The following is a 27,745-nucleotide window of genomic DNA, read 5'->3' as shown; positions in this document are numbered from 1 at the left end:
TTGCAGGATTTCAGTATTTAATGTAAGGTGTTATTCTGTGAGCTAAGTAGTTGAAATGCATGTTCCCAAATGTAGTCTGTAAAAGTCAAATATGTGACAGTGGCCACTAGGAGGCATAGTAGGCTAAATGAAGGGTAACTACCTGCCACCCTCCTCCTACACCATACAAAAACAAAGTAAAATCTAAGTGCAAAAGAAACCTTTGCCCCACTTGTAGCTGTGAGGACAAATTGGCATAATTTTAATATGGAAGTGCATTAGTTGAGTTAATCTTCTGAGGTAAATCTGCTGTCACCATACATTTTTAAGGATTTTACTGAATTTCACATTTGAAGTATTACACCTGTGCACAAACATGCAGCCTTTCAGTCCACTTGGGACTCTCTTTAACATTCTTTGTTGTACAAAGTATTCCATAATTGATAAAGACGTCAACAATCTATCATGCTACCGTTGTTAAGGGTTTGTTCCTTTAGGTCTGTATTCATCATAATTCTTGACATTTCCTCCCTCTTGCTAAGGCCTGTGATGATTAGGCCCATTGTCTTTTCTTTCACTTTTCCATGGTGTCATGGAATTGTTCTCCATTTTTTCTACGTACTTTCTCCTGTTTCCTTCCATTTCCAAGAATTTTCCATATTTTGCTGTTTATTTGCTTTCTTTTTGTCACTGTGAAATTTATCATACTACTGTGGGCTGAAGATGACATACGTGAATTCCATTCTATCAGTTCATTTTCACCCCATGCAAAAAGACTCCCTTCTGAAGTAAACTGCTTTGACAGCAAGCCTTTAGATAAACCCTTGAAATGAGGTGGCATATAAGATGCTAAAGTCTGCCTCAGTCTTACGATAAGATAAGACTGTTTTTTTTTTTTTTTTTTTTTATATTTCTGTATTTCCTTTTGATGCTCATAGTAATATGTGCAGATGTCAAAAGTCACCATGCAATTCCCCTTTACATAGAAAAGGCAGAATGATTGAAATGGCAGCATATAAACAGAGCTGGATCCATCACAAAGCCACTAAGGGGGTTACCTAGGGCCCACTGGCCAGGCGGGCTGCCACAAACTTAAATTTCTTCTTTAAGAATGCATTCTGCATGCATTACATTTCTTCTTTAAGGATGCATGCAGAGTGTGTCCTTAATAGTGTCTGTGCATGCACCACTGGGAGGGAGTGTGTGACATTTTGAAAATTAGCAATAAGAAGGAGAATGAAACAAGACAGATGCATGTTAAGTCAGTGGAGAACTAAGGGAGATGTCTGTGTGTGTGTGCGTGCGTGCGTGTGTGTGTGCGTGTGTGTGTGTGTGTGTGTGTCTGTGTGTGTGTGTGTGTGTGTGTGTGTGTGTGTGTGTGTGTGTGTGTGTGTGTGTGTGTGTGTGTGTGTGTGTGTGTGTGTGTGTGTAATGTCCTAGTTAGAAGTGACAGGTTATCTAATTTAATGAGGATCAAACACTGTCCCCTGGATTCACTATCCTTCAGTGCATGACTAAGGTAGTCATGCACGGAATCGGCCATTTAGAAGCCTGCCAGCAGCGCGCCATGCATATTAATGAAAGTGCACTACCTGAGCTCCTAATCCTACATGGAGAGTGGACGAGTGCAGGGGGCGTGTCTGAGAGCAGAGCTCTCACAATATACACGCCCCTGTAATGAAGAACTGCAGAATGATAGTAAACAATGAGCGAGACCGCTCATAGATGTATGTATATCCCCAGCGGCACCCCCCCACATGTATAAAAACAATACTGAAGAACAAAAATATATATATTTTTTAATAAAATGGACAAAGTTTAACCGTAGGTGCACGGGTTTGCCCATCGCTTAGCTACAGTTAATACAGGTTAAATAGCAGAAAGAGGATAAAAAACAAGATATATGCAAATGAAGCAGTACAGCAATAGTGTAGTAGGCAGAGCATTTGCCTTACAAGCAGTCATTCCTGGTTCAAGTCCCACTGAAGTACATTCCATTTTCCCTTCCAAATCACTTTTTATGATAAATATTTTTATTGCATAACCTAATAAATAACATATATTTCTGAACTGCAATACTGCATTTAATGTAGATGTGAGGAGTCAGTGTCATAATGTTGCAAAGTCCACAGATAATCACGTGACCCATACAGTATCACAGATACAAATGGAAGGTAAACTGTGTAATGAATGCTAACTCCATACATTTCTTCAAATTTCCCACCTCCCTAAGAACTATTACACTATTACTGTCTAAAATGTAGCACTAGTAAGCGGTAGTAAGCACTCTTAAGCACTAGTAAGCGGGTTTAAGGCCATTTGCTTGGGGGTAAGCAATGCGCACACAGGTGAAGCAAGATCGAAGCAACTGTAAGCATATGTAACCGGAGGTTAGCACTGCTTACCCTCATGCAAAGCCACGCAAACCTGCTTACAAGTGCTCAAAAGTGCCTTGATCACTCAGTATGCATCAGCCGCCATTCTGGGCAGGAAAAAATAACCAAGCTTTGTAGGTTGTGGACCCAGGACCCTGTATTCTTCAGTCAGAGTACATTAAGCCAACACAACCGTACATAAGACTGAGGTTTTAATAAACAAACCTCTCCATAGGAAAACAAGCTGAACATCTGAAAGAGCTTTCTATACAGCCTTAGGTTGTATACCCAGCTACATCACATAAATATGTGAACTGGAGTACTGCAGTAAGGACAGATGTGAGGTGTTATTGTAATAATGTGTAGAAGTCCCCAGGACCCCATACAGTGTATGTATACATGAATCATGGATACCGGACACATATATAACCTGTAATGAATAATAAATCACTGCCAAAAAGCAAATGTAATGCTAATTAACTATTAAGCAATGCTAAGCACTGCACAGTGCAGCTTAGTAAGTGTAAGCAATGTGTAGGGCAGACAATTCAATCTGCCTGTTGGTATACCTCTTGAAGCACTGCCAACCTTAAGTAAGCAGGTGTGCCCATGGTTTAGCCTTTTCAAAACTGTCCAGTCATGGGAATGTGTTGGAAATCGGACATATTTAAACCCCACAGATGCCAATAATCCCCATAACTGGTTGCAGCTCCCTACTGTAGGCAGAATGGCTGGAGTAGGTGAAGGCATTTGATTCAGAGCTCAGCACTGGGGCATTAATGAGTCAAAATACATGGTGTGGCTCCTGGTCAAACACCATGAGCATAAACTCCTGCAGAGCCATTACCAGGGCTCTCAGTATAAAGCGGAGACCTGGGACAGTCTCACCCATGACCTCACTAGTGCCACAGGTATCCCCTGGACTGGTGAGCAGGTCAGGCATCACCATGGTGACCTGAAGCAGCGTAGGGGGATCTACTGGAACAGTGGATCCAGGAGTGCAGGCAGATGTCTGATCCCCTAGTTCTAAGTACCCATTCTACTAAGTATATAATAATTGCCTAGCTTATATATACTATGGATAGGTATGGCTAAATGTCACTGGATTTTTCTGACAGCTGCAGATGAGTGGGCTGTGAACCAGCAAGCCCATGCCGCTAGGCTGCAAAGGCTGCGTCTTGAAGCAGGTAGTAATAATCTTGCATGAAGTGTCATATCCTGTGAATAAAGGTATAACCCCAGGAGTGCTTGTGTATACTCTGATTTAATATGTTGTAGATTGACATGCTATGAATAGTACTGTAGTATTAAGCAGTGTTACCCACACTGTGGTACGCAGATAAAATGTGTAGGAAGTTCTGTATAACACGAGGTTAGTCATATTGTACAACTGAGGGAGACTTAGAGAAAAAACATTTGAAAGCTTTATACCAATTCCCTCATAGCACAGTGTACTGTGATGTTAACTGTAATAGTTTTACCACACGCAGCAGGGACTGAATCCCTGGAGTGGTAGTAAGTTGTATACATAATCATACCCCACAGCTGTACAGAATTTGTGAGAATGTTCAGATAGAAAGCTGTATGCATAATTAGACCCAACTGTACAGAGTTTGCTAGAATGATGAGATTGTAAGCATAATCATAACCATCAGCTGTGCGTCAGAATGTTCAGATAGTAAGCTGTATGCATAATTAGATAGACCCAACAAATGTACAGATTTTGCTAGAATGCACAGATAGTAAGCTGTAAGCATAGTCATAACCATCAACTGTACAGACTGTGTCAGAATGTTCAGATAGAAAGCTGTATGCATAATTAGATAGACCCAACAACTGTACAGATTTTGCTAGAATGCACAGATAGTAAGCTGTAAGCATAGTCATAACCATCAACTGTACAGACTGTGTCAGAATGTTCAGATTGTAAGCTGTATGCATATCCATACCCCTCAACTGTTCCGATCTGCCCAACATGTGCAGATAAATGGCCCAAATATGCTGCCTGGTACCCTGTTCCCCTGAGAAATCAGTGTGCTGATCCAAGAAATGTAGGCAGCCTGTGATGAAATATAACTGATAGTTAAACCTGTACATAGTCAGAAAATGTATATGAAAACAAATCTGTCATTGTAGCATCACACCCAAGGTGTACGAGAGCAATTCTCATAATATGTTACGTTAACACCTGCATCCTGTCAAGCCTCAACCAGAGTGTGTGCAATAATGCATTGAGGGGTATGTGTATAACATCAACATAGAATCTGGGAGTATGTGTAGAAATTGTCAGGTAGTGTTAACAAAGATCTTCTCAACAGCTATAACAGGTAAAAGGTGTACACTATACGTTAGACACAGTCCACGTATATACTAATCTACAAGCATACCATTGTACCAGGTAAGGCCAATGGGTAGTGTAATAATACATGTAAGGGACAGATCACTGCCGTGACTAAGAAAGTTGTGAAAACTACAGGGATATATCAGATGTTAATTGAAGTGTCTCTCTTGTGCCCATCATATGTGCAACAATAACCCAATTATACACCTCAATGGGTATGTTTACGCTCAAAATTTATGTTGGGACATATGTCCTATTGGTTCATAAATACCCACACTTGGTTCTGTGCATGTGCCATGTTAAAATACACCCATATTGGTGGCCTGTTGCCATCAATAAAACCTGCATGCTGCTGTTGTAATGGCCACTACTTTTCCATATATGCATGTGTTCTGCTCGCTATGCAACTGGTTTACATTTGGGGTCTTGGGTTAATGGGTATACCTGTGCATGTTGTTATAACTAATCCTGAATGCTGTTGACTGTTACTAACCCATATCTGTCTGTAAACTGCAACACCATAGCTCATATGAGAAGGCCGGTCCCAGTGAACCCACCTGTCCTACCTCAGCTGGCCATGGACTGGACACCAGCACGTCTGGGGCCCAGCCTGGGACCTTCTCCTCTGTAGGCCCTGCACCACCTTCAGGTGGAACCGCTGCAGGGGATGGGGCTTGGCCTCCCCCCGGGAGTGGGGGTGGAGAGGAATCAGTCACCCATCGTCAGGTCTGGGCCGTGGTGTGTAGGGAGATCGACAGGGCATTTCGAGACCAGCTATGCCAGCTTCAGGGCCACGTGGTGCAATTAGAGGGTGAGCTTGCCCCTCATACCCAGCCCCCAGCACGGCCACCTTTGGGGCCGTGAAGGTGCAGTGGTGACTGCACTTGGGTGGGGACATCAGTCCCACTGTTGCCATTTGGGGGCTCATGGGCTTGCGACTTCAAAACACCCCTCCACGTCCAAGGTGTTTACCCCCCCACATGTGTCATATACCGCCCTTGTATGCATCTTGTTTGTCTTGTCTGTTAATGTACCCAACCTACCTCTGCAAATATACCTACTACCTCTCAACAACATCCCACTCTCACCTGAAAAAAAAAGGGCAATCTGTTCCCACAAAAAAATCTTGCCCCATACATAGCTGTCCATTTTGCACGTGTCCACTGGACACATGTAATATGGTCTAATTGGCATCACAATGGATTTATGTTGTCCTCACCCCTCTTCCAGGGGTCTGAGTGTCCAAATCTACCTACAAATTCAGTGTATATGCACAGCTGTTGCTGTAGAAGAAATGGTCAGCTATGGACCTTCCCTACACCCTTCCTGCACATCCCTAGCTATTTTCCCTGCTGTCTTTCCCTCTTTGTGCCCCCTTTTCACTACTTTCCTATCAACCCTTTTTTCTTTTCTTTTAAAGAAATTAGCACAGGGGTAAGCGGCAGTGAGCACTTTTAAGCAGCAATAAGTGGGTTTATGCCTGTTTGCGCAGGGGTAAACACTGCCTACACAGGTTAAGCAATATAGAAGCTAACTGAGTGTAAGACACTGTAACCAAAAGTTAGCAGTGCTTAGCTCTGCACAAACTCGCTTACAACTGCTTTAAAGTGCCTTAATCACTCAGTATCCAACGGCCGGTGTTCTGCTCAGCAACAAAATAAACAGCCTCTGAAAGGCTCAAAACCAGGGCCCTGCATACCATGCACAAAGTGATTTACCACTAAACCATGGCAGATATACATAATCCTGATGTTTTCACAAACATATCATCCAGCACAATCAGTCAACAGTACAGGAAATGTAGTAATATCATACCACACAACCTGTTAATGCAAGAAGTCTGGACAAAGTGTGCCAAAATGTGGGTACAAATAGGGATATATGTCAAATACTGCTCTAATACACTTAAAACATTGCTAGTTACACAGTTACATTTATTAGAACACATATTTTGAAGGAGATGAAGTCTGAAACACAAACGTGTCGGCACTAGTTACTGAATTCAATCCTGAGACCATCCATGTCAGTAGCAAGAGAATGAAGCACAGGCCAAAAATATGAGCTGGACATGCATGAACATATGGACAGATATATATCTGTAAATGTAGACAGATAGACAACTATATATATATATATATATATTAACTCACAAATAATCATATAACATCAATTGTATATAGATAGATAAATATGTTCATATGTATGTATATATATATATATATATATATATATATATATATATATATATATATATATATATAGGGTTTTACATATAAAATTATGTAGATATACACACACACACACACACACACACACACACACACACACACACATATATATATATATATATATATATGTTAAATAAAAACAAATGATAACAACACAGGAGGCTCAGATGCAAAAGTTTACTAGTGTACACCAGGAGGCAAAAAACCATACAAGTACAGAGTTTTGTCTGACATGATGCAGGAAATACACAATTTTATATAGTCTTACATTTAGGCTGTGCCCACCTTACTGACGTGGTTAGTCACAGGGCACCTACATCACTATGGTCTACAATATTCTATTCATAAGAAAAAGCTGATGTTATACATTTTAAAAGTTTTCCCATGGGAATAATACAGCCTTGCAAAGCACCTGGTTCATTATAATGTCTTTCTGTAAATGTTACTCTTCCAAGGTCTCAGGCTAGCTTGAATACAATGGTCGGTTCACTCGCAACAACTTTTACTTTAGCAGCTGTGTCTTATCTCTGATACATTCACAAGGTCAATTATCTCAGAGGAAGGAATAAAATATTCAATGCTTTATACATTCAGTTTTCCTGACCCAGCAGATAATCATTAGTGAAAACATAAGCTTGCTGAGCTGGCTACTGCCAGGGTCAGAGTTCAAATACACTGCAGCTCCAAAGCTTCAAGCAACTACATGTAAAATCATTCTTATTGCCATATTGTAAATAGAATAAAATGCATTATATACTATTTGCTTTTAAACTAGCACTTTATACATGTTCAAATACATATTTTTCTAACATTTCCCTCCTTTTAATACTTTTTATTCTATTCAGAAACATAAACAATGTTATATCGTCTCCTAGCCTTTTCCTTTAAGGACTTTTAACTAGGCAAGTCATTTAGTTTATATTTCGGAACAAGTTTCATCTGGAATCAATAGTTTCAATTCAATGTCTTGGTACAAAGTTTCAGTTACAGATATATCAACAAAATCTTTGACTAATCTTGTCATACAGGGGATCCCGCAACAGACACATGCTCCTAATAGGAGCAGACCAACACAAATAGCAATCAAAATATTCATTAGGATAGAACCCCACCCACCAAATAGATTCTGGAAAAAGTTCGTCAGTGGGTTTGGGCCTGGTTCAGTCATGGCCGATACCTGCTGTATTACCTCTAGGTGATCATTAATCAAGAGCCATTCGATTTTGTAGCACAACAGTTCTCATTGCATTCAGTTCGTCAGTCACTAGTTCGAGAGCAGAAAAAGTTGCGTTACTCATTACTTCGAGAAGCTTCGACAGTTTTCTCAACTCCCAGATCGATTTGACTGCTCCATATGCTGGAAATATCCCAGCCCAGGATATAACACTGTCACTCAAGTCCATATGAGTCAATTTTTCTTTATCTTTCACGGAATGATGGTTCTTCCAACCAGCTTCGATTTTTCCCATTGGATTTACAGGTTTTCCGATTGGATCTTCAGGTTTTCGGGCTACATCTCTTACATTTCGTATCTTACCTAGAGGTAATTCTGCAGTATGCCTTATAGCTGGAACCAGATAACCCAAAAAACAACTGCTGGACCAATTCTCAGGTAGCCATTTGTATGCTTTTTTCCCACAAATAAAATAACAGTTTTCTACTTTGGTACTGATGCGGGTTAGCTCTGAATGAAACATTTTCTTGTCTATAACAGACAATTGTTTATGCAAAACAGGATTTCTCTGCACATCACTTAATGTTGTTTTCATTAAGCTCAAATATGAATCATAATTTGTGTTACAAACAGTGCCTTTATCTTTAGCTTTAATATAGCATTTATAAGATATAGTTATGTTACAGTTACTCCAACCCACTTGGAGTGTGTTATTCTTATAAAAACATACAATTCCCCTCTGTGTAATAGGCAAATACAATGCAATTTTGTCCTGTGATTTTACAGAACCTGTATCAAAAAGTAAATTTTCCCAAGTCTCATTTATCTCCAAGGGGACAGCGGACATCAACAGTCCTCCATATGCTGTTGGTATGGCAGTACAAACCCAGCAATTTGAAATGTTTATAGTCTCTACATATACACGCTTCATAGCTAGGTATGTGTTAAAGTTTGGATGCCAGTCTATAGACAGTTCATCACGTTTCTCCACTTTCACTTGTGTGGTTATATGTAGGAAGAACCACAACAAAAGGAAAGTCATCACAATCATAGTCAATAAATGCATAGTTAGCAAGATGATTAAACAATATCTTTGGGGTTGATCTGTATTTTTACTCATTTCGCTCTTGGCCATCCTGCCTTTGTTGTGTGTCAGTCACAAAATGTTTATCAAGCTGAAAATTCTTTACCGGTTTACAGTGCGTCAGGTGGACCCAGGACGACCTCTCAGCAACTTTGACTGTAGTAGGCGTCGCCAACAGTACCTGGTACGGTCCTTCCCACTTTGGACTCGCCCAATTCTTCCTCTTTGTGACCTTTAACCAAACCCAGGACCCTGGGGTCAGCACTGCTTCCAATGGTCTGGTCTGTCTTTTATCTGAAAAAGAGTTCAACTGCAAAACAGTTTTATTTGTTATTTTTTCCCTTCACATTTGTTTAGTTCTATGAAATCCATACAGATAGTATGGAACAGATATGGTGGTACAGGAAAACTCCCTTGCTTGGGTTTGAATGCTCCTTGTGCATGATGTTTGTTACAGATATGACATGCTGCACAAAATTTTTGTGTGAAGTTTGTGAATCTATATGTTTGGAATATTCGATTTACTAACTGTACCATCCCCCCTGATGAGACATGGCACTGCCCATGGCTCATCAAAGCTGCATATCTAAATAAATTAGACGGCAATATTGTTTTTTTCTCTTTGGAGATATACAGTCCATTTTTGAGGATTGCACCTCGTTTCTCCCATTTTTGTTTCTCAGATTTTGTAGTTAATGTCTGCATTGTTTTTAACATTTCTAAATCTAAAATCTCAGAGGGTTGTAATTCCTAGGTTAAAAGTAAAATTTCTGAGTCTGAGGCTGCTTGCTTTGCAGCTGCATCAGCTTTTGCATTTCCTTTTGAAATTGCATCCTGTTGTTTTGTATGAGCTAAACATTTACAAATAGCTACCTTAGTAGGTAACTGAATGGAATCTAACAAGTTCAAAATAAGTTGCGCATGATTAATCGGTTTGCCAGTAGATGTTATCATTCCCCTATTTTTCCATTGTTGTGCAAAAACATGCACTGTAGAGAAAGCATACTGACTGTCAGTATATATGTTCACACATTTATCTTTCGCTAGAGTACAAGCCCGTGTTAAGGCTATCAGTTCTGCTGCTTGAGCAGACAGGTTATGCTGTAAGGGTTGGGCTTCTAAAATATCTGTATCTGTGACTACTGCATACCCTACTAGATTTTTCCCTGTAGGACCCTTTCTGCATGAACCGTCCACATAAAATGTCACCTCGGCATCATCCAAGGGCATATCAGTAAGGTCTTGTCTGGGCAAAGTTATTTGCTCAATTTCCTGCAGGCAACTGTGTGGTGTGCCATCCACAGGAGTTGGAAGTAACGTTGATGGATTTAATGTTGTACAATGTTCAATTACCATATGAGGTTGGCTCAGCAGTATGGTCATACATGAAAGATGTCTAGCAGGAGATAGATATGCTATTTTCTCTTGCAGTAAAATTATCGCGACTGCATGAGGCACTCTCAATGTGAGAGGGTGGAACAACACTACTGAGGCCGAAGCCTGTACTGCCATTGCAGCTGCGACTACTGCTTGCACACAGTGAGGCAATGATCGTGCCACTGGATCTAACTGTGATGAATAGTAAGCTATGGGGCGTTGCTTATCCCCATGCTGTTGCATCAAAACTGACGTCATGTATCCCTGTTTACAATCCACGGTCTGAAAAAATCTTTTGTGGTAATTCGGAAGTCCTAAAACTAGTGATGAAGCTATCAATTGTTTTAGTCTGCAGAAAGCTGCTTCTGCTTCAGGTGTCCATTGTAATACATCTTGTGCTGCCATTGGTGTTTTATATATTAAATCAGCCAGTGGAGCAGATTCTAAAGCATAGTTTGATATCCAGCTTTGACAAAAATGAGTTGTTCCCAAGAAGGACATCATTTCCTTCTTGGTTGCTGGTTTGAGTGCCTGTAAAATCGCTGTTTTCCTGTCTTCGTCTAATATTTTACCTTCATTGGATATTACATATCCTAGGTATCTAACCTGTTTTTTCCAAAGTTGTAACTTACTTTTGTTCACTTTGTGTCCTTGTGCTGCTAAAAATTTCAATAATGCTATCGTATCTTCCCTGCATTGATGCTGGGTAGGGGCTGCTAGCAAGATGTCATCTACATAAAGTAGAATCTGACTACCTCCTGGTGGAGTAAACCCTGCCAGGTTGCTTGCCATTTCTTGTGCAAATATCGTTGGACTTTACAATATCCCTGCGGTAGCCGAGTATAGGTATATCTTTTACCCTGAAATGTAAATGCAAACCAATACTGGCTATCAGGATGTATAGGTATTGAAAAGAAAGCATTGCTTATATTTACCACAGTAAAATATTTTTGTTGTGGTTTTAAATCATTCAACAAGGTGTGTGGGTCTGGCACCGTAGGTGCTCTGGGTATTATTGCATTGTTTACAGTTTGTAAATCCTGTACCATCCGCCATTCCCCGTTTGCTTTTTTAACAGGAAATAGAGGGGTGTTACATGGTGAATCAAGAGATTCTACCAGTACTTCTTCCTTGAGTAGTGCTGCTATTATAGGCTTGATTCCTTGCTCTGCATCTTTCCTCAAGGGGTATTGTCTTTTTTGTGGTCTAAATGCTGATTTTGGTGTAATAGTCACTGGTCCTGCTGTTTGAATTAGTCCTACATCTAATTTACCTGTTGACCAAAGAATGTTTGGTATATCACACAAGGCTTTTTCTTCTTCTTCTAATAAGAATGCTAATCAGCTGTCTTCACTAGTTTGTAAGTGTACAGCTGGATGTGTCTGTGTTAGCCAATTCAATTTCTGTTTTTGTATTCCCTGTTCTGATAATTCTAAATCAGTTTGTTTTTCCCATCTTGTTACTTTTTCTCCTAAGTCTGCCCATCTCACATCCTTATTCTTTGTCAAGCTGACATGTGGTAGTCTATTAGATTTGTACAGTGTCATGAATTCCTGAGGTAGTGAACAGCTTACCACACTGTTTCCCTCAGTATCCCAATACAAGGTTCGTAATACTAATCTGTTAGCAGGATTTTTGAACAATTCTTGCTCATATTCTTTATCAGGTCCTGGCATGCTACAGTAGTATAGAGTACAATGTAACAAATGCTGTTGGTCAGTGTCAAGGGAGGGGGCCTTACTGATGGCTACATTCATCAGTTCTCCGGTTACTGCCCCTGGACCAGTAGAAACTAGGTCCTGGCTGTACCAGTAAAAGGTTTCACCCTCCGGTCGCACCACAAAAGTATCCATTTGTCTTTGTGCTTCCATACCCTGCATAGTGGGAACTACCACTATGCCAAATATCTGCATAAGATCTCTTCCCAGTAAGTTTACTGGACATTTTGCAGAAACTACAATTTTACTTTTCTGAGTCATGCCTGAAACAGGGTCAGTTATTGCTATATCATGGGAGAGTGGCTCCCTATATAGCTGTCCATTTGCTGCTTTCACTAATATATATTCAGGTGATTCAGAATATTCTGGTAACTTTGAAGGGTGTATCAAAGTTCGTGACGCTCCTGAGTCACACAAGAATTTCACTTTCCTTCCTTTCACCAGAAGTGTAACTTCCGGTTTTGTGTCTGCCAAATAGAGCTCCAAGCTCAGTAATGCCAAATCTAAAATTTCACTTTCTTTATCCTCTACATCTGCTTGCACTTCTTCTGTTCCTTCCACTTCATTTACATTTGCCCTTTGTTTGTTTTCCTTCCCTAATGATTTCTGATTTTTATCACTATCATATAGTCAGTCCTCATCACCTTTATTTTCTGTAGTCACCCTTTTATTTAGCCTGCAATCCCTTGCTAAATGTCCTTTCTTACTGCACTTAAAGCACTCACCTTTCTTTTTTCTCTCTTCAAAATCTTCTGACCTTTTGTCAGATTGTCTATTTCCCTGGGTATTTTTCTTACCCTTTTTACCTGACTGTACTACAAAGACCTCTGCTCCGTCTTCAGCTGTGAAGACCTGTGTCTTCTTTTTCTTTTTACTATTAAAGTGTCTTTCAGCATGTCTGGCATATTCAAGTAAGGCTTGTAGCCTACTTGTTCGATGATCTATCATATGCTTTGTAATAAAGCTACTGATAGGTGCAATGCAACCTTTCAAAATGCATTTTTCAGTTGCTGTTCATATGAGGTATCATGTGTCTGATTTTCAGGAATAGCCATACCACTATGGTTATTGAAACATTCCAATAATCTACCATAGTACCCATCTACAGTTTCATTCTCTTGCTGTATGCATTGATTAATGCAAGTCCAATCTGCTCTAGGTTTCCATTTTTCAGAAATTTGGTCTGTAAGACCTTTGACTTTGTTGTCTAATTCTGCGTCACTATGTGGGAGTGGTTTAAGCTCTGCATTACGAGGATTCCAGGTGCCACAAATCATGTGCCAGTCTGGACCCACAATCTGTCTAACTACCTTTTCTACTTCTTCCCCATTCAAGTGGTAACTTAGTCTCATACCTTGTAAATCTTGTAAAAACTTTGTGTAATTAACTTTTGGATGAGGGATTCCTCTGTAGCTTTCGAATATCTTCCGGTGTCCATGGTCTATATACTAGAAGAGTTGGGTCCTTCCCTTCCTGTCCTGCCTGAGGATTTGGTACCTCGATCAGTGGACAGATTTCTTCCTCACTCTCTTCTAGTGTATTTTTCCCTATTTGATTTAAGTCTGTGTCCCCTAGTGTTTTACGTGTCCGGGACCTAGTTTCAATAGGATCTCTAACAAATGGTTTTAGTACTCTTGTAACTTCAGGATAACATGGAGGTGGACCAGCTTGTCCTCCTGCTTCATATCCTGAAAAAGGCATTGGAGGGGGCGGAGGGGGAGGGGCCGTCGCTATTACTGTATTATTATCCTCTTTGTCTAAAAATAATGTTTTTGCATTTTTAGTTTTCTGTTCCCTTCGGTTTACTTCCTCAATCCACCTGTGTGCTTGAGGAATGCCTAATTGCTGTTGTTTTTTTGCCTGACCTTCTGCGTCAGATTTAAGCTGTTAGTGCACTGATTTCCCATTTTAAAAAAAATGTTACGTAACCCTTTTCACCACGTGGTATTTCAGTTCCTTACACAGTTTATCTAGAATAACTGTCTACCTTATTCTGTTTCCCTGATCTCTGACAAAATATACAGTAATTTCCTTTTGTCCCTGATCTGTATAACAAATCTCTGACAATGACATTTACTGTAACCTAGTCCCTGATCTAAAACAGAAAAAAGGCAAATATTTTCCTACCTGAGCCTCCTGGGTCGACCAGTTCGAGACTGCTCTTCGGCCACAGATCAGAAAGTGGCCAGCCTCTCAAGACGACAATTCAGTCGGAGGTCTTTGTGTTTCAAGAAGAACCCTTTTGGTAACTTCTCCTGCGTAGTATTCAACCACCGATACACTCTGATCTGCAGCTTACCAAGGGAATTCCGGTTCAAGGAGGACCAAACTGTTAAATAAAAACAAATGATAACAACACAGGAGGCTCAGATGCAAAAGTTTACTAGTGTACACCAGGAGGCAAAAAACCATACAAGTACAGAGTTTTGTCTGACATGATGCAGGAAATACACAATTTTATATAGTCTTACATTTAGGCTGTGCCCACCTTACTGACGTGGTTAGTCACAGGGCACCTACATCACTATGGTCTACAATATTCTATTCATAAGAAAAAGCTGATGTTATACATTTTAAAAGTTTTCCCATGGGAATAATACAGCCTTGCAAAGCACCTGGTTCATTATAATGTCTTTCTGTAAATGTTACTCTTCCAAGGTCTCAGGCTAGCTTGAATACAATGGTCGGTTCACTCTCGCAACAACTTTTACTTTAGCAGCTGTCTTATCTCTGATACATTCACAAGGTCAATTATCTCAGAGGAAGGAATAAGAATATTCAATGCTTTATACATTCAGTTTTCCTGACCCAGCAGATAATCATTAGTGAAAACATAAGCTTGCTGAGCTGGCTACTGCCAGGGTCAGAGTTCAAATACACTGCAGCTCCAAAGCTTCAAGCAACTACATGTAAAATCATTCTTATTGCCATATTGTAAATAGAATAAAATGCATTATATACTATTTGCTTTTAAACTAGCACTTTATACATGTTCAAATACATATTTTTCTAACAATATATATATATATATATATATATATATATATATATATATATATATATACACACACACACACACACACACACACACACACACACACAGATAGAAATGTGTATAGCATTTCCACATGGGAACAAAATCCTGAACCACTCACTACAACATAACAGACCATAAGCACTGTTAATGGGGTTGGGGCTCAAATGAGGGATACCTGGTAATTAGTGCTATGTTACCCCCTCCCACAGCCCTAATGGATATGCTGTGCAATCCAATTTCCAGCACATGCAGTTCTTGACTTCAGGACCCTCCACAACACAGCTATAATGCTTTAACAGTAATCCAATTCACCTGTAAATGTCAGGGCAATATCTGTAAAATATCATGCAGAAAAGTCATTCTACCGTAGGGAATGTACAATGTGGAAGGAGTACACATTACAATGGTTCAGATATTCACACACATCTATACATTGACAAATATGTTCATATATATATACATATATATATATATATATATATATATATATATATATATATATATATATATGAGATAAATATAGGTACATACACATATACAAAGACAAAAGGTATTAGTAGCCATACATATGTAGAATTAATGTGGAAGTACTGGGTGCAAAGTATATCCCTCAGCCACAAGCCCTGTAACTGGTACCTGTGAAATGTGTAGTGTTGCAAGCATTCCCACAAATAAGAATACTTACATTAAACATATACCCACTCACAATTCAAAGGACATGACACGATACACAGGTATGCATACACAGAAAACCTTTATTTGTGTACTGTACAATAATGTATGCCATTACTTACAGCACATACATTTTGAAATATGTAATCAGAGATGAATGCAAGACACACACAAAACAGTAGATGCAAGAAATGTAGGTATATAACATACTATGCTGTCCAGGCCAAGACCTTCAATTAATACAACAGTAGACAAAAAATTTGCCTTCAAGATAAGTAACAATCAACAAATACAGATGTAGTACATAGCTGTGGGAGTCCACAATATGATTGGGATGAGAGCAGGAATGCTAGCAGTAAATAATGACAGGCCATTACCTAACAACCCCTATCTGTATCACAGCAGGACAAACTTGCCATATATGTGGAGGACAGAGGCAAGAACACAGGGCCATATTTGCAATATTGCTGTTACACACTCTGGAAATTGCTGGTGTTACAGGATTTGTTGCAGCATACCCTTACGCAGGAATAAGACATCGGAAACACAAATGGATGTAGCCATGTACTGACAGCACACAACAGACAGACTGCCAGTGATATATCTAGGACAAGACCTGTGTGGTGCACAGATAAAACCTAACAGACAATCCACTGGTCATCATGTGGATAGGCCCACAGTTGACAGCTGTGCAGACAGACTGCATTCCAAGGTAAACTAGTATGTACACACACACCCTGTAACAGCAGTACTAAACAAAGCATAACACAACTCTACTCGCACTCTGTCTGTAGTTCTGGAACCTCCTACAAATATATGGCTGCCCTGAGTGTGCCAGGTCTCCTGTAAGAGTTATTGCTACCTGCTGTCTGTAACACTGATGCCCACACACAGGGAAGATGTCTATCACACAGGAAATGTAAAGGGACGACACCCACATGATGTAGTGATTTATAGTAGGTGGTTGCCATGACAATAATAACTGGAAGTACTACACATGTGTACTCATATATTTATATATGGCTATCTGGATAATTATATGTACATATATTTCCACCATATGTCCTGGACATGGAATGTAGCCCTACCCCAGCCACTATAGTCCCAAAGTCATAGTGCAAGGGGATGTCAGGTATGTATAGCAGGTATATTAGTAGACTATTGCTACTGTCATTGGGATTGTCTTCACAGACATGGTGTGTGTGGGAGGTCACATCTGCTTATAACATGTGTGCCATTGGCTACTGACAGACATTGTAAGAACATCATAGTAAAGTACCGCTGCTAGCACGTAATGCCCCTGTGGACTGCAGGAGAGATATTGGCCAATATATGTGGACATTCTGACACACTCTGTACTGTCCAGAGGTATACACATAACCCCTTAGTGCAAAACATGTATACCATGACAACATGGATGCAGACAGCCATGTAGATGGGTATAACACAAAACGACTGGTATACATTTGCCAGAATAGGTTATGCATTCACACACCCCTGTCTGGCCTGACACATAATAACCACTGGTACAGGGGTGCCATGGCCACATACTACCCACTAGATATTGACATACATCTGTGCAGCATCCCACTGCTCTCTCTGACATACATGACATTTAAGGGAGGCCTGGCAGCAGTACATCTGGTAACTATCTGCACATGACATCTCACTGGGTAAGTACACTAAGCTGCTAGGCATGTAACAATGGACTGTGCAGGCTACAGGCAGACTGGCTCAACACTGGCCTACATCTCCTTTGGGGGAATGCACATGTACCTACACATTTAGTAGACTGTATGGGCATGTCACAGCACAGGGTAAGATACACCTGTGTGACAGTGCATAACAAAAAGCAATGTGAACACAGCCACAGTCACATATGTTAAGCTAGCATAATATTACAGTATATGGACTATCTGTTCGACACCATCCTCATATGTGATACTCACAGACTGACCCTACATATACTGGGCTGCTACACAGTTTGGTCTGATGGCTGTATGTGGTATGGGACATGTGTGCGTATGGCCCTACATAAATGTACGCCAATACGGTACCATACAGTGGAGCAGCATGTAACAGATAGGATGGGAACTAGAACAATGACATCTACCATGGTCTGTACACAGGCTAACATACATGTGAACAAAACACACACTGTCAACATTCACCATAAGTACACAGACCTCAGTACTGTACAAATATCCACAGAATGTCCAGGTTATGTCATCAAATATAACCCCTACTGTCATAACGTGTAGCAGTCTGATATATCACTGGCTTGTTATCAGATATGATAACACTATTTATGGTGCACAGCATATATGCACCACTTCATGCACGACGTATGTACATGTACACAGGTTGACAGAGTTGTGGCTGGAAACACATACACAGGACCAATAATGACATGTTGCTGTGATAACCTCATACATTTACTGTTGTAGCAGGGGTTGTTGCAACATATGTCCTATAAGGGATAAGAAGTCAGTAACTGTCATGTTTTTCACCATCTACAAACTGCAATCCTCACACTACCTTCTGCAGTCCACAGATAGCTGCTCCGTTGGTAACACATGAAACCAAAGGCACAACACACTGCCCTGTCCGCAGATGACCCTGCAGATGGGTTTCCTCATAAACATGGAACTGACATGGCATTTATTGAGACATGTAGGACAGTCATATCCACACACATATTGTTAAACCAACATTACTCCAAATGCAGTATAGCAGCACTTACAGTCTGTAATCAAGTCAGGCACATCCCCCTCCTTTGTGTTGCCCTGTTTCCGCAGTGTATATTGTTAGAGGTAAATCCCCAATCCATCTGAGATGCTGTTCACCAAACAACAGATCTAGTTCCTGCTCACAGTGAATGAAAAGGGCCAACACCACCATGATGTTCATATTGGAGTGTATTTCCATGCAATTGGCTATGTGAATGTTACCACAGCTGTTCTGTAAGCAATCAGCTAGGGGAGGGCTGCAGTTCATGCAGAGGCCATCAGCTGATCATGAGCATCACTTAAAATACACATGCTGCTGCCAAGCAAGTGTAGGTCTCCACATCCACCAGAGAGGGAGTGGGAGAGGCAGACAGAGGCAAAGACAAGTCAGGGAGTGGTGGGAGAGTAAAGCCTAAGCATGTTTGCATCACACACCTACCAGCACAGAGTATCAAACCCCTGATGACAATGTAGTACTATCACAGTTCTATGCAGTCATTGGATGCACCACATGGGTTACCTGTTGTGAAGTCCTCAGAACATATATGTGATGATGACTGACATCTGCAACAGGGATATGGTAGCTATACGGTAGGTGATGTACACATGCCTGTCCGCATGAACAGGTGCCAGCATCAAGACAGCCACACTCTCACAGGGATGCACACACATTGACACACTTGGCAGGGCCAGCATTACAACTCATCAGTAGTGGGATTGCCACAACACATCACTGTGCAGGTATCACATGCACCACATGGGTCATACGGGTGCTGTAAGTGCAAAGGGTATGGGGAGGTGTCTGACATCAGACAGCATGCTTCAGTATGCCCATGGGTGTTGTAGGGAGTGTGGATGTGAACATACGCACCATACAACACACACAGAAACACACAGGGTGCCAGTACTGACATGCATGGGTGCATGTCTGCATGGGTGTGTGGTGGTCGACTGTGCCAGACGGCTGTACAAGGCTAAGCAATGGGTATACCTTGGCATCAGGTGACATGATGATGGTCTGCATTGTGCCTCAGGGCTGTAGTGTCTGCATTTACCCACACAGGTGGGTACTGTATCCCCCATCCAGTCACCTGGGTGACTATTGTTTGTGGCCACTGCTGTGCATCACTTGCCATGTATGTGTTTCTTAGTCCATGACATGGATGATGTCTGGGATGTGCACACCTCCCACATGCATGTACAGTGACATGTGGAACTGTACCTGGGGTGTCTGGCCAATGTTGTGAACACAGATTATCATCAGATGTGTCAGTCTTGCTCACCTGTGATGGGAACTGGTAACTGGCAGCAGGTTTACCTGCACCTAAATTGATAGCATGCTAATGGCATTCCCTGGTGTCAGTGGCATCTGTCAATACAGGGCATGTAGTCAGGCATGGTTTGTCCTTTGTGGGTCACGTGTGATGGCACCACAGGTGCTTTAGGTGTCCATTGAGGAATGCACACTGTCTGCATGTACATGCATATTGGACAGGGTGCCATGACCTCTGTAGCCCACAGCTAACACCCCATAGCTACTATCGGTGGCCAATATGCAGTGTACTACCCACATATTGGCTGTTGCCTAGGCATGTGTGTGTGTATAAGAAACGGTTGAGAGTGTGCTCTGGGTAATACTGGGGTGGCTTAACTGTGATTGCCTGGCCTTGCTGTCAAATGTATGTGTATGACTTTGCATCCCAGCCTCTCAGCTATTTCACATCTGTTATCCCTGTACAGTGGACATTGTGATATATAGTAGGGCCGCCATATAAGAAATATGCAAAACCCACTCCACATTGGCCACACAGTCACACCCACCTCCACACAGGATACATGTTACAAACACACACACCCATCATGTCTGGGAGTAGAACCCCTACCTAACTAAGTTATTACATTACAGCACTACACAGTTATAGCATGCGCCACAGAGATTACTAGAGTACTTCTTCTGCAAAGATGTATATCACATTGGATGACATCAGCAGGCTTTCCAAAGTAGGACATTCAAATTGTAATGAGTGTGATTAGCTTAAAATGCATTGCTCCCTACACAGACAGTGACACACACACACACACACACACACACACACACACACACACACACACACACACACACACATATAACATCCACAACTGACATGCTTGGGTATAGAACCCCTAACAGAGGGCTATATTACACTGCAGCATGGATCTGTTATAGGACACACCATGGGGATTACTAGAGAACTCCTTCCCTAAAGGTGTATTTCACAATGAATGACATCAGCAGGATTGCCAAAGTAGACCATTTGAAATGTACTGTGTGTGACTAGCCTATAATGCATTACTCCGTACACAGATAGTGAAACACACACAAAACATCCAGAACTGCCATGGATGGGGATGGAATCCTAACACAGTTCTACAGCACACTACAGCAGTACATAGTTACAGGACGCACTACAGAGTTTACTGGGCTATAACCTTCCCAGAGGTTTATTTCTAGGTGGGTGACATCAGCAGCCTTGCCAAATTTGAGTATATGAATTATAAGGAGTGTGAGTGTCCTAAAAAACATTGCTCTCTACACAACCAGAAACGCACACAGTTGCCAAGTTTGGGGTTAGAACTCCTATCTAAATACTTTATCACACTACAGTAGTACACAGTTACAGGACGCGCTATGGAGATTACTGGTCAGCAACCTTCCCAGAGGTGTATTGCTAGGTGGGTGACATCAGCAGCTTTGCCAAAGTTGAGTATATGAATTGTAAGGAGTGTGAGTACCCTAAAAGCATTGCTGTCTATAAAGTCAGAGGCAGGCAGACACATACACACACACACACACACACACTCACACACACACACACACACACACACACACACACACACACACACACACACACACACACACACACACAGATGCTAAGTCGGCGGGGGGTTAAAACTCCTGTTTAAGAACTTCATCACACTACAGTAGTACACAGTTACAGGACGCGCTACAGAGATTACTGGACTGCAATCTTCCCAGAGGTGTATTTCTAGGTGGGTGGCATCAGCAGCCTTGCCAAAGTTGAGTATATAAATTGTAAGGAGAGTGAGTACCCTAAAAGCATTGCTGTCTATAATGTCAGAGACAGACAGACACGCACACAGACACTAAGTCAGGGGGGTTAGAACTCCCATTTAAGAACTTCATCACACTACAGTAGTACACAGTTACAGGATGTGCTATGGAGATCACTGGGCTGCAATCTTCCAGAGGTGTATTTCTAGGTGGGTGACATCAGCAGCCTTGCCAAAGTTGAGTATATGAATTGTAAGGAGTGTGAGTACCCTAAAAGCATTGCTGTCTATAAAGTCAGACATACACACAGTTGCCAAATATGGGGTTAGAACTTTTATCTAAGTAGCTTATTACACTACAGCAGTATACAGTTACAGGACACGCTAGACTACTGGGCTACCATCTTCCCAGAGGTGTAATTGTAGGTGGATGACATCAGCAGCCTTGCCAAAGTTGAGTATTTGAATTGTAAGCAGTGTGAGTACCCTAAAAAGCATTTCTCTCTACACAGTCAGACGTGCACACGCATACACACAGTTGCCAAGTCTGGGGTTAGAACTCCTAGTTAAGTACTTTTATCACACTGCATCAGTACACAGTTACAGGACACACTACGGAGATTAATGGGCTACAACCCTCACAGAGGTGTGTTTTGTTGTGGGTGACATCAGCAGCCTTGACAAAGTTGTGTATATGAATTGTAAGGAGTGTGAGTACCCTAAAAGTATTGCTCTCTACACACACACACACACACACACACAAACAAGGTTGTGGGTTAGAACACCTACCTAACAAGTTTATCACACTACAGCAGTATGCAGTTTTGGGACGCGCCACAGACAATACTGGGCTACAATTCTCCCAAAGGTGCATTTCAAATTGGATGACCTCAGCAGGTTTGTCATAGTAGGGCTATGGGGAGGGTGGTATGTGAATGGGCCATGACTCATTCATCAAGGGGATGACACGCCACATGCGGGCACACATGGGATCAGATGTCACAGGTATGTGTATACAGCTGCTAGATGACTACTTTGTACAGTCATGTTGCACAACTGGCACGTGCACCACATAGTCTGTAATGCTGACAGTTACTGGTGGCAGTGAGTGACATCTGCACCTCATGTGTTTGGGGCCCTTTGGCTGTGTGCTGGGTGGGACAGGCCTGGATGTCTCCTTGTCACAGTCACCCTCTTCCACACATCTATGTACGTCTACCTTTGGCTTATTATAGTGTGTTGTCCTGACATATATGTCTGTATTCCTATCCACTGTGTGTGCAAGGCATGAATGGTGCATACTGATGAGTGTCCACACTAACAACTGCAACTGCCAGATATGTCAGGTCCACTGGTGTTTGCAGTCATGGTGTTCATATGGTGTGTGAGCATGCCCAGTATGACCTTTCAGTATGCTGATGACTGACATTGCCTTCATTTCTCTAAGTGTGTGAGCATGCCCAGTATGGCTGTCTGTATTGGCTGTGTGGATCGTGTCCAGGTAGTTTGTGCTGCAGTGCTGACCTTTGTGTTTTACACCGACAGGTAGCATGCTGTCTCTGCAGGGTATCCATCGATCATTTGGCTTTGACTGTTACATTTCTGCATTACGGGGGGGCACACCTGACTGTTCCTGCATTTATACAGAGGAGTGTGGGGGGGGCACACCTGACTGTTATTGCATTACTATGTAGGATGGGGGGGGACCTGACAATTTCTATATTTCTACACAGGATTGGGGGGGCACACCTGACTGTTACTATATTTCTATGTAGGATGGGGGAGGGCACATCTTACTATTTCTATATTTCTACACAGGATTGGGGGGCACACCTGACTGTTACTATATGTCAACATAGGATGGGGGGCACATCTGACACTTGTTCACATTTTCTAGGACTGTACTGGTATGTCAGGTACTCCATTTCAGTCTGTAGTCCTAGCTATCCTGCTGGCTAGGGGCATACCAGTGTACTACAGTTCTTAGCTTTTAATTACCTACATATTAGTTTCTGCTTCCTAGCCTTCACAACTGACATTTCACTGCCGGGCCTGCTGTAGTCTGTCTGTGTAAGCCTGGGAGGGGGGGGTTACCCATAGGCCTCATTCAGAGGCCATAGTACAGCATTTGTTTGTGTTTGTCTACACCTGTCCTGCTGGCTGTGACTGTTGTTGGATATGTGACCTTCCCCCTCTGACTGGCATGTGTGAGTCACCTACCTTGTGGGTATCCCAGTATTAAGGGTGGTGCTGCAGGGCTGCCTATGCTGGATGCACATAGTATACTCCCTACATATGGTTAGGCACAAGTAGTGTAATGTATGGCATCCCTTTTACTGTATGTGAGAGTCAGAGAGAGGTGTTATTCCCTGGGTCCCTCCCATATCAGTGTATGTGCTATGTGTTGCCTCTTTGCCAAGGCCAGGGCATACTGGACACACCTCCTTTTGCCTACTGAGGCAGGCTCAGGTTGTTCCTCCCACATGTCACTCTGTGCCTATGTAGGCCTTGGCAATGGTGGGGGGCTGTGTGGCCCTGCCCCATGATGTTCCTGCTGCAGGTGTTTTCACAGGATCATATTGTATAGCATGGCACATACAAGGACAATTTGGGTACATGTAGTTGGTGAGTACTGCAAAGCTCCACCAGATGTGTCAAGGCACCAGAATCGTGACTTAGCATCCCAAACACATGCTCTATTATGATTCTTGTTTTGGGAGTGTGTCTCATTATGGAGTTCTTGTTCAGGTATGTGTGCTTTTTCTGATGGGTGTCATCAGCCATGGCTCCAGTGCGTATCCAGCATCCCCCACTAGGTGACCGTGTGGGATGCCCCCATTGGCAAATCTCTGGTACAGCTACATCAGATGCCAGATGTGGAAATCATGATATCTTCCAGGGCAGCCAGCATACATGTTCATTATTATGCCCTGGGTATCGCAATGACCTGGCAGTTGATGGAGGGGAAGCCCTTGCAGTTGATGTAGACCCTACCCCGCTCACCGGGTGGTGCTTTGATGCATATGTGCATGCAGTCTATTGCACCGACTACCTCAGGGTATTCTGCTATTTGGTGGAAGAGACGCATATTGCTGGCCAACGTCACACGGGTGTTGGGGAAATATACATACTCACTGACATGTGCTGACATGGCATCCAGGAACTGGTGGAGTACCCTGGATGCTGATGCCTGTGAAATCCACATCATATCCCCAGTTGGCCTTTGGAAGGTACCTGTAGCTAGTATTCTTAGGCCTACACATACCTTGGTATCCATTGGGATGGGTTCCCCTCTGTTAGTTCTGTGTTTTAGGCGTGGCCAGCACAGCTCAACAATTTGTTGTAGGAGGTCCCTGTCCACCCTATAGTGCTCCACTGTCTCCAGTTCATGTAGCCCTTGATAGGTTACCCTGGATCTGAACACTCTTCTTCATTGCATCATTGTGGGTTGCTTGGCAGCATTCACATCTTCACCACCCTCAGCCTCTTCCACAAGTTGTATGATAGCTATTGCAGCTGCTAACATTTTGCTGTTGTGAGTGTTGAAAGTTCCTCGCTTGTTTACATCGGTGGTGTAGAGTGTGGGAAAAAGCAGAGGGGAGGGTGTTTGTCTAGTTTATAGTTACTGTTCTGGGCTGGGCTGGTCTGCTGTCTGATACATTTCATCTGGCAGCTAAGCTAGTTCTCCTTGATTACCTTCCTACTGCTGTTTTCCCTTCCCATTGCCTCCCTGTGTAAGCCCATGTGCGCGCCATGCAAACAGAGTGCTCATATGTGCACACTGCTGCTATTTCCTGGTTTAACTTCTTTTTTCTTCCTGTAAAACCCATTGTACTGCGCGCACACCCGCTTACACTTTGTAAAGAGTGCTAGGCAGGTTTAGACACACCCCCTAGCTTAGCTGTGCTAAGCTAGGAGCAAACCCAAGCCACAGGGCTCCAATCTGCTTACAGTATGCCTGACACACCCACCCATGATGTCACCTACCTCCTAGTCTTACACTCAGCTATTGATACTCTTACACTGTTGGGACCTAACTCACATGCTGGGAAAAACTGGGATTCACTATCCTTCCTCTCATTTGCATAGGATTGCCTGCTAATGCATAGTTATATGTCTCACACTGAGCCTCCCCCCTTAGCAACTACTATTCACTGGCCAGGTTGTCTTCTGCCTGCCATTGAGTTGCATGGCAAAATACTGATTTTAGTTAGAATGCTTATTTTAGGTTTATTTTCTTAGTTTCCCCCGATCCCATTTGCACGCCGCTGCCCTATGCTTAAACAGCCGAGATTGGCGAAAAAAAATAAAAGTTGATTTTTTAATTTTTTTTTATTGTTTGCAATGCCAATGGCCTTATACTTGGCCATTGGCATGCTTCCTCAATGATATGCAGCCTTTATTTAGAGCTGTCATAGCTCCGTTTTTGATTTTGCAGAAATGTACTCGGTTACTAACAAAGTACATTTCTGCAGATAGCACTAGTCTTGCACGGACTATTGCAAGCTTTCTGGATTGCAAAATCACTTCATTTGCATGGATTTCTCCTGCAAATGGGGTGATTTGCACACCAGGGCTTAGTCCATGCAAGATTAGTGCGGGAGCTCTTGTGCACACCTCTGCTGGCTGTTCCTGGATCGCACGGCAGACATACTGCCTGCATGAGCCCCTGCACTAATCCTGCACACTGTGCAGGGCATAGTGAATCCAGGGGTGTATCTTAGTTACAGGAGACAAGAGCCTGAATACTCTACACCAACTACCAGGCAATTAGTTTCAGTGCATTTTCAAGGAATAGTGATGTGAGTTTCAGTATATTTTCAAGGGATTGTGATGTGAGCTTCAGTATATCTTCATAGAATTGTGAGCTGCAGTACATATTCAAGGAATTGTGAGTTTCAAGGGAAGAGAAGTTTACTGCAGCTTATGCTAAGTCTGTTATCAATGTTCAACTCTTTGTTTAGTAAGTGGTTATTACTGTTTGTGCTAGAGAATATGAAAGCAGTGTTAGTAACCTAACAGGTAGCATACATACTTTTGATGCAGAAATCAGTAGGTTCTACCCCAACACCATATAGATAGGTTCATAGGTTCATAGGTAGGTACTAGGCTATCTGCCCGAGAACATTTATAAGCCTAGCCAGAGTGTGTCGGCTTTGACCACCCCATTGATTAATTAACTGATCCTCTGTCAAGCAAAGCCAATGAAGTGATCCCAGGGGTGTATTTTTTGTTACCCATCCACTTGTCAAGGTTTTTCCTTGAAGAGTGTTAGTGAGGTGCTCTGCCTGATGTAATTTGGAATTTTGTTCCAAAGCATAGGGAGTCTCTGTGACAGGAATTTATCCCTCCAGCATGTTCTATTTATTGTTGTGGTGAGATTTAGCTCACTAGAGCCCATGGCTCACAGTGACTTGGATTTCTTTAGGTGGAGCATGTCCATTAATTCTGAGTTAGACATGACTTTGTAAGTCAGGCAGAGATCACCTCTGAGTAAGGGATATGCCACTGAGTACAGCCAGAGTTTTTCCAGTCGGGCTACATAGGACATATGTTTGAGGCCAGTAATCCTCTTGGTAAGGTACGTTTGTGGTCTTTCCAGCTGTTGGAAGTGTCTTGTGAGGTACATCCCAAATGAGGCATTGTACTCTATGATGGCTCTAATGAGTGATGAGTAGAGGGGCACTATAACCTCTTTATTTCTAGATGTCAACCCTTTAGTAATTAGATGGGCCACATATAAGGATTTCCTAACTACTTTGGCAATATGATTGTCAAAGCAGAGATTACTGTTTACCTGGGTCCCCAGATCTCTCATTACCTCTTCTGTATTAATGGGGCTGCCACCTATGTGGTAATTTGTGGGTGTTTTGTTTTTCCCAAACGGGATGACTATGCATTTTTTGGCATTTAGCTTGAGGCCATGATTTTGACACCAGATGTCTGTCTCAGTAAGGCCCTTTTGGATGATGTCTGGGTC

At 42.1% G+C, this 27,745-nt stretch overlaps 1 protein-coding gene across 1 annotated transcript in view; it reads left to right on the top strand.

Annotated features, from left to right (window-relative positions):
• LOC122794819 (alpha-2-macroglobulin-like protein 1) overlaps positions 1-27,745 on the top strand; it is a 989,874-nt gene that overhangs the window by 765,664 nt on the left and 196,465 nt on the right. The window lies entirely within an intron of this gene.

Source organism: Protopterus annectens, chromosome 2.part1 (genome assembly GCF_019279795.1).
Source record: "Protopterus annectens isolate FY-2018-M chromosome 2.part1, PAN1.0, whole genome shotgun sequence".
In the NCBI taxonomy this organism is placed as follows: domain Eukaryota; kingdom Metazoa; phylum Chordata; order Ceratodontiformes; family Protopteridae; genus Protopterus; species Protopterus annectens.
The sequence above is the reverse complement of the archived record's forward strand: the minus strand, read 5'-3'. Positions and strand labels throughout refer to the sequence as shown.